We start from the raw sequence: 7,398 nt of genomic DNA, 5'->3' as shown, positions 1-7,398 counted from the left end.
CCATTAACTCAAACTATTTGTGGTGAAGATATTTCTTGAATCACAGGACAGAAATTAATATGGGTGGTTTGAAAAATGATAGCTGTAACAATCTTTTTTTTATGTCTTTTTTTTTCTTTCCAACTTTCTAGGTTCAGAGGGTACATGTGTAGGTTTGTAACATGGGTAAATTGTGTATTGCAGGGGTTTTGTCAATGTTTTGTCATCCAGGTTGTGAGCACAGTACCTGATAGCTAGTTTTTTGATCCTCACCCTCTACTCTTAGGTAGGCCCTGGTATCTTTTGCTGCTGCCTTTGTGTCCATGGTGTACTTAATGTTTAACTCCCACTTATAAGTGAGAGTATTTGGATTTCTGTACCTGTATATTGCCTAGGATAATAGTCTCCAGCTCCATCCATGCTCCTGCAAAGGACATGATCTTGTTCTTTTTTATGACTGTAGTATTCCATAGTATATATGTACCAGATTTTCATTATCCAGTCCACTGTTGATGGGTATTTAGGTTGATTCCATGCCTTTGCTATTGTGAATAGTGCTGTGATGAACATATGTATGCATGTGTCTTTATGGGAGAATGATTTATATTCCTTTAGGTATATAACTGGTAATAGGATTGCTGGGTTGAATGGTAAAATGTTTTAAGTTTGAGAAATCCCTATGCTGCTTTACACAGTGGTGGAACTAATTTACATTCCCACCAACAGTGTATAAGTGTTCCCTTTTCTCTGCAGCCCTGCCAGCATCTGTTTCTTTTTACTTTTTAATCATAGCCATTCTGCCTGGGGTGAGATGCATTTCTCTGTTTATTAGCATTTCTCTAATGATTAGTGATGTTGAACGTTTTTTCATTTACTTATTGACTGTGTGTATGTCTTTTGAGAAGTGTCTGTTCGTATCCTTTACCAATGTTGGTTTTTTTTTTTTTTTTTTTTTGAGATGGTCTTTCTCTCTGTCACCTAGGCTTGAGTGCAGTGGCACAGTCTTGGCTCTCTGCGGCCTCCACCTCCCAGGTTCAAGCGATTATCCTGCCTTAGCCTCCCTAGTAGCTGGGACTACAGGTGTGCACCACCACGCCCGCCTAATTTTCATATTTTTAGTAGAGATGGGATTTCACCATGTCAGCCAGGCTGGTCCTGAACTCCTGACCTCAAGTGTTCCACCCTCAGCCTCCCAAAGTGCTGAGATTACAGGTGTGAGCCAGTATGCCCCAGCCTCCTCTGCCACTTTAATGTTTTTTTTGTGTGTGTTGTTTTGTTTTTTGCTTAAGTTCCTTATAGATTCTGAAAATTAGACCTTTGTGAGAATCATAGTTTGCAAATATTTTCTTCCATTTTGTAGGTTGTCTAGTTACTCTGTTAATAAGTTTCTTTTGCTGAGCAGAGAAGCTCTTTAGTTTAATTCGGTCTCATTTGTCAATTTTTGTTTTTGTTGCAATTGCTTTTGGTGTCTTCCTCATGAAATCTTTGCCAGGGCCTACATCCAGAATGGTATTTCTTAGGTGTCCTTCTAGGGATTTTTTTTGTTGATTTGTTTTGTTTTTTTCTTAGGTTTTACATGTAAGTCTTGATATGGTTTGGATTTGTGTCCCCACCTGAATCTAATGTTGAACTGTAATCCCCAACGTTGGAGGTGGTGCCTGATGGGAGGTGATTGGATCATGGGGGCGGTTTCTCATGTTTTTTGTTGTTTTTTTTTTTTTTGAGACGGAGTTTTGCTCTTGTTGCCCAGGCTGTAGTGCAATTGCGTAATCTCGGCTCACTGCAACCTCCGCGTCGCAGGTTCAAGTGATTCTCTTGCCTCAGCCTCCCTAGTAGCTGAGATTACAGGCATGTGCCACCACGCCTGGCTAATTTTGTATTTTTAGTGGAGACGAGGTTTCTCCGTGTTGGTCGGGCTGGTCTCAAACTCCCGATCTCAGGTGATCCGACCGGCTCAGCCTCCCAAAGTACTGGGATTAGAGGCATGAGCCAGCGTGCCCGGCTATCATGGTTTAACATCATCCTTCTTGCTACTGTTCTCGTGATAGTGAATTATTGCGAGATCTGTGTGTATAGCACCTCCCCCTTCTCTCTCTTGCTCCTGCTCCTGCAATGTAAGATGCCTGGCTTTCCCTTTGCCTTCCGCCATGATTGAACGCTCCCTGATGCCTCCGCAGAAGCTGATGCTGCCATGCTTCCTGTACAGCCTGTGGACTGAGCCAGTTAAACCTCTGTTCTTTAGAAATTATTCAGTCTCAGCTATTTCTTTAACATAGCAGTGCGAGAACAGACTAATAGAAGTCTTTAATCCATCTTTATTTTTATATATGGTGAAGGTGTCCAGTTCTATTCTGCATTGGCTAACCAGTTATCCCAGCACCATTTATTGAATAGAGTCCTTTCCCCATTGTTTTCGTCAACTTTATTGAAGATCAGATGGCTGTAGGTTGTGTGGCTTTATTTCTGGGTTCTCTATTTGGTTCCATTGGTCCGTCTGTTTTTGTACCAGTACCATGCTGTTTTGATTACTGTAGTCTTGTAGTATAGTTGGAAGTTGGATAGTGTGATGCCTTCAGCTTTGTTCTTTTTGCTTAGGATTGCCTTGGCTGTTTGGGCTTTTTTTGGTTCCATATGAATTTTAAAATAGTTTTTTCTAATTTTGTGAAAATGCCATTGGTAGTTTAATAGGAGTAGCATTGAATCTGTAAATTGCTTTGGACAATATGGCCATTTTAACAATATTGATTCGCCGGGCGCGGTGGCTCAAGCCTGTAATCCCAGCACTTTGGGAGGCTGAGACGGGCGGATCACGAGGTCAGGAGATTGAGACCATCCTGGCTAACCCGGTGAAACCCCGTCTCTACTAAAAAATACAAAAAATTAGCTGGGCGAGGTGGCGGGCGCCTGTAGTCCCAGCTACTCGGGAGGCTGAGGCAGGAGAATGGCGTGAACCCGGGAGGCGGAGCTTGCAGTGAGCTGAGATCCGGCCACTGCACTCCAGCCTGGGCGGCAGAGGGAGACTCTGTCTCAAAAAAAAAAAAAAAAACAATATTGATTCTTCGTATCTGTGAGCATGGAAAGTTTTTCCATTTGTTTATGTCATCTCTGATTTCTGTCAGCAGTGTTTTGTAATTCTCATTATAGAGATCTTTCACCTTCCTGGTTAGCTGTATTTCTAGCTTCTTAAGTCTTTTGTGGCTATTGTGAATGGGATTGCATTCTTGATTTGGCTCTCAGTTTGGATGTTATTATTGTATAGAAATGCTACTGATTTTTGTGTATTGATTTTATATCCTGAGACTGCTGAAGTTTATCATATCTTGGAGCCTTGAGGCAGAGACTATGGGGTTTTCTAAGTTTAGAATCACATTTTCTGTGAAAAGAGATATTTTGACTTCCTCTCTTCCTCTCTTCCTATTTGGATGCTTTTTATTTTTTTTTCTCTTGCCTGATTGTTCTCAATAGGACTTACAGTATTGTGTTGTATAGGAGAGGTGAGAGTGGGCATCCTTGTCTTGTTCCAGTTCTCAAGCAGAATGCTTCCAGCTTTTGCCAATTCAGTTTATTGTTGGCTGTGGATTTGTCATAGGTAATTCTTATTGTTTTGAGGTTGTGTTCTTTCGATGCCTCATAGTTTTTAAGGGTTTTTGCCATGAAGGGATGTTGAATTTTATTGAAAGCATTTTCTGTGTCTATCGAGATGATCATGTGGCTTTGTTTTTAGTTCTATTTATGTGATGAATTACATGCATTGATTTCCATATACTGAATCAACCTTGCATCCCAGGAATGAAGCCCACTTGATCACAGTGGATTGGCTTTTTGATGTGTTGCTGGGTTTTGGTTCATAAAAGGCAGTTCCCCTGCACACACACTCTTGCCTGTTACCCAGTTCCAAAGTTGACTCCTCATTTTCAGGTATCCTTATTTATGTTCATCAGGGATATTGGCCTGAAGTTTTCTTTTTTTGTTGTGTCTCTGCCAGGTTTTGGTATGAGAATGATGCTGGCCTCATAGGATGAGTTAGGGAGGAATTCTCGAGTTTTTGGAATAGTTTTTGTAGGATTGGTATCAGCTCTTTGTATGTCTGGTAGAATTTGGCTGTGAATCTGTTTGGGACTTCTTCCAGTTGGTAGGAGTATTATTATTATTACTGATTCAATTTCAGAACTCAGGCTGGACACAGTGGCTCACGCCTATAATCCCAGCACTTTGGGAGGCCAAGGCGGGTGGATTGCTTGAGGCCAGGAGTTCGAGACCGGCCTGGACAATATGGCCAAACCCTGTCTCTACTGAAAATACAAAGTCAATGTGAAAGAAAAAATATAAAAGGCAGCTAGAGAGAAGGGGCAGATCAGCTACATCAGGTTAACAGCAGACCTTTCAGCAGAAACCCTACAAGCCAGAAGAGATTGGGGACCTATATTCAGCATTCTAAAGAAAAATTCCAACCAAGAATTTCATATCCAGCCAAACTAAGCTTCATAATTAAAAAAGAAATAAAATCCTTTTCAGTACCTAGGATGCAACTCCACTATAGCCCATGTTATACTGTGTCCCTGTTAAGGAACAAGTTGGAGATGAGGACCTCTTACTCTCTTTTCCCATCTACGTTTGGCACAGTGACTCACAAAAAGCTGGGGGGAGGGGGGGAATTAAATGTTTTCTGAATGAAAGAATTTCTCTCCACCCCACAAATTTTATACTGCTAATAGATCATTTTCAATATAATTGGGAATATACCAGTACACACACTACACTTAAAAGTTTGGAAACCAAGAGATCTTTCATTGATAAATTGTACATTTTCTTCCCTCTGTTTGGTGACTTTTGCTGTTTTTCAGTCTGTGGCTAATTTGTTCACAGTTATCGTGGAATTAGCTTTGTTCTGAGCCTAATTGTTCCACTATCCCTTAATAGGCAAAGGATAGATGTGCTATTTTCAGAACTCCTGCTTTCAAAGAAGGAATGTATTATAAATAAGCCCAAGAGTTGACTGAAAGAAAAAGCTGTACCTTTGCTTTTCTGAGGTTGCTTTTTCTGTAAATGTCATGACTTTGGGTATGAGAAAATAATTTAGAAACAAGATGAGTGTTGCCAAATAATGTGGAATTGCAGGCACACGAGAGAGAGGCAACACTGGGATGGTGGAATGAACACAGAGTTTGGCATCAGAAGGTTGAAATTCAATTCCTGTCTTCACCCAGTGATTACACTCTGACCCTGGGAAATTTAACTAGGATCTGAGCTTCAGTTTTTGCATCTATAAAATCAGAAATATGCAAATAACTGACCTATGTACTTGGAGTTGTTCTTAGGATCAAGTGAGGTAACAGACCTGGAAGGGTTGGCAGACCATAAATCACTGTGCAAATATTATGAAGGTGTATGAGAGCAAGGAAGGGCTGGAGAGGGAGAAGAAAAGTATTTGACCTGGAAACCAGAGAAAGTAACTTTGTTTCTTGTCTGTTAGAAAGGAGCTTTGTACAGTAGTCCCCCCTTATCTGGGGGGATATACTCTAAGAAACCCAGTGGGTGCCAGAAACCATGGATATGTAGTACAGAACCCTCTATATACTATGCTTTTTCCTATACATACATACCTATGATAAAGTTTAATTTATAAATTAGAGTAAGAGATGAAAAGCAATAACAAGAAAATAGAACAATTACAACAATTTAATAAAAGTTATGTGAATGTCATTTCCCTCTATCTCTTTCTCTCAAAACATCATACTGTACCCACCTTTCTTCTCGTGATCTGTTGATCTGACAAACCAAGATGATTACGAAGTGCCCAATAGGTGGGTAACACATGCAGCATGGATGCACTGGACAAAGGAGTGAGTCACGTCCAGGGCAGTACACACACAGCAGGACAATGTGAGAGTTTATCATGTTACTCAGAATGGCATGCAATTTAAAATTTATAAATTATTTTTTTAAAGCCTATGGATTACTTCTGGAATTTTCCATTTAGCATTTTTGGGCTTAGTCCCCCACAGATAACTGAAACTTTGGAAAGCAAAACTACAGATAAGCGGGGACTAGTGTATCTGTCATCATTTGGTTAGTTTCCATCAGAGAACTTGATTTATATTCCTGGCCCTCCCACTAGTTATATGAATTCAGTAAGTAATTCAGATTGCAAATGAGATTGCAGATTCCTTCTTCTCTGACCTGTGACTCTTCACTTTTGGTTAAACAATATCTTCTATTAATTATTTTTTAGAGACAGGGTCTTGCTCTATCACTCAGACTGAAGTGCAATTATAGCTCACTGCAGCCTCAATTACCTGTCCTCAAGCAATCCTCCCTCCTTGGTCTCCAGAAGTGCTGAGATTGCAAGTGTGAGCCACCACATCCAGCCAGTTTATGATCTTTTAAAGATAAAAAGATAATTTATAAAACTACATAGGTACCCTTTTAGTTACCATTTTTGGTGTTCTTCATTCCTTTGTGTAGATCCATATTTTCATCTGGTATAATTTTTCTTCTGCCAGAAAGACTTTCTTTAACATTTTTTACAGTGTGATTCTGCTGTTGATAAGTTCTTTTGGGTTTTGTATATCTAAAAATATTTTTACCCACTTTGGGAGGCTGAGGTGGGCAGATCACGAGGTGAGGAGTTTGAGACCAGACTGACCAACTTGGTGAAACCTCATCTCTACTAAAAATACAAAAATTAGCTGGGCGTGGTGGTGCGTGCCTGTAACCCCAGCTACTCGGGAGGCTGAGGCAGGAGAATCACTTGAACCTGGGAGGTGGAGGTTGCAGTGACCCCAGGTCACTCCACTGCACTCCAGCCTGGGTGACAGAGCGAGGCTCTGTCTCAAAAAAACAAAAACAAAACAAACCTTTGTTTTTCAAAAGCTATCTTCCCTGGATATAGAATTCTTAGTGGACAGGTTTTTTTCATTTGTTTTTGCTTTTTTCTTTCAGTACTTTAACAATGTTACTTCACGGTCTTCTTGAACACATTGTTTCTGAGAAATTTACTGTCCTCCTTGACTTTCTTTCTCTGTATGGAACCTTTTTTTTGGGGGGGGTGGGTAATGAAAATTTTCTCTTACAGCTCTGATTTTGAACAATTTGTTTATGATGTTCCTCGATGCTGGCTTTTTGTTTTTTCATGCTTCTTGTTTTAAGGTTCATTGAGATTCTTAAATCTGTACGTTTATAGATTTCATCATGTTTGGAAAAATTTCAGTCATTATCTCTTCAAATATTTCGTCTGTCCTCTCTTCTCCCTCCTTGAGGGATCCTGTCTGGCTGGAAAAAGGAAGATAAGCTTCCTACAGTGAGATTTGAGATAGGCCTTGAGAGTTGGATAGGACTTGAACTGGTAGAGATGTCAATCAAAGACTTGGCAACTTAATATGAAAGGATCAAGAGAGGAAGGAGGTCATCAAGATTTTT

Source organism: Theropithecus gelada, chromosome 13, assembly GCF_003255815.1.
Source record: "Theropithecus gelada isolate Dixy chromosome 13, Tgel_1.0, whole genome shotgun sequence".
Taxonomy (NCBI): Eukaryota; Metazoa; Chordata; class Mammalia; order Primates; family Cercopithecidae; genus Theropithecus; species Theropithecus gelada.
Note: the sequence above shows the minus strand (reverse complement) of the source record.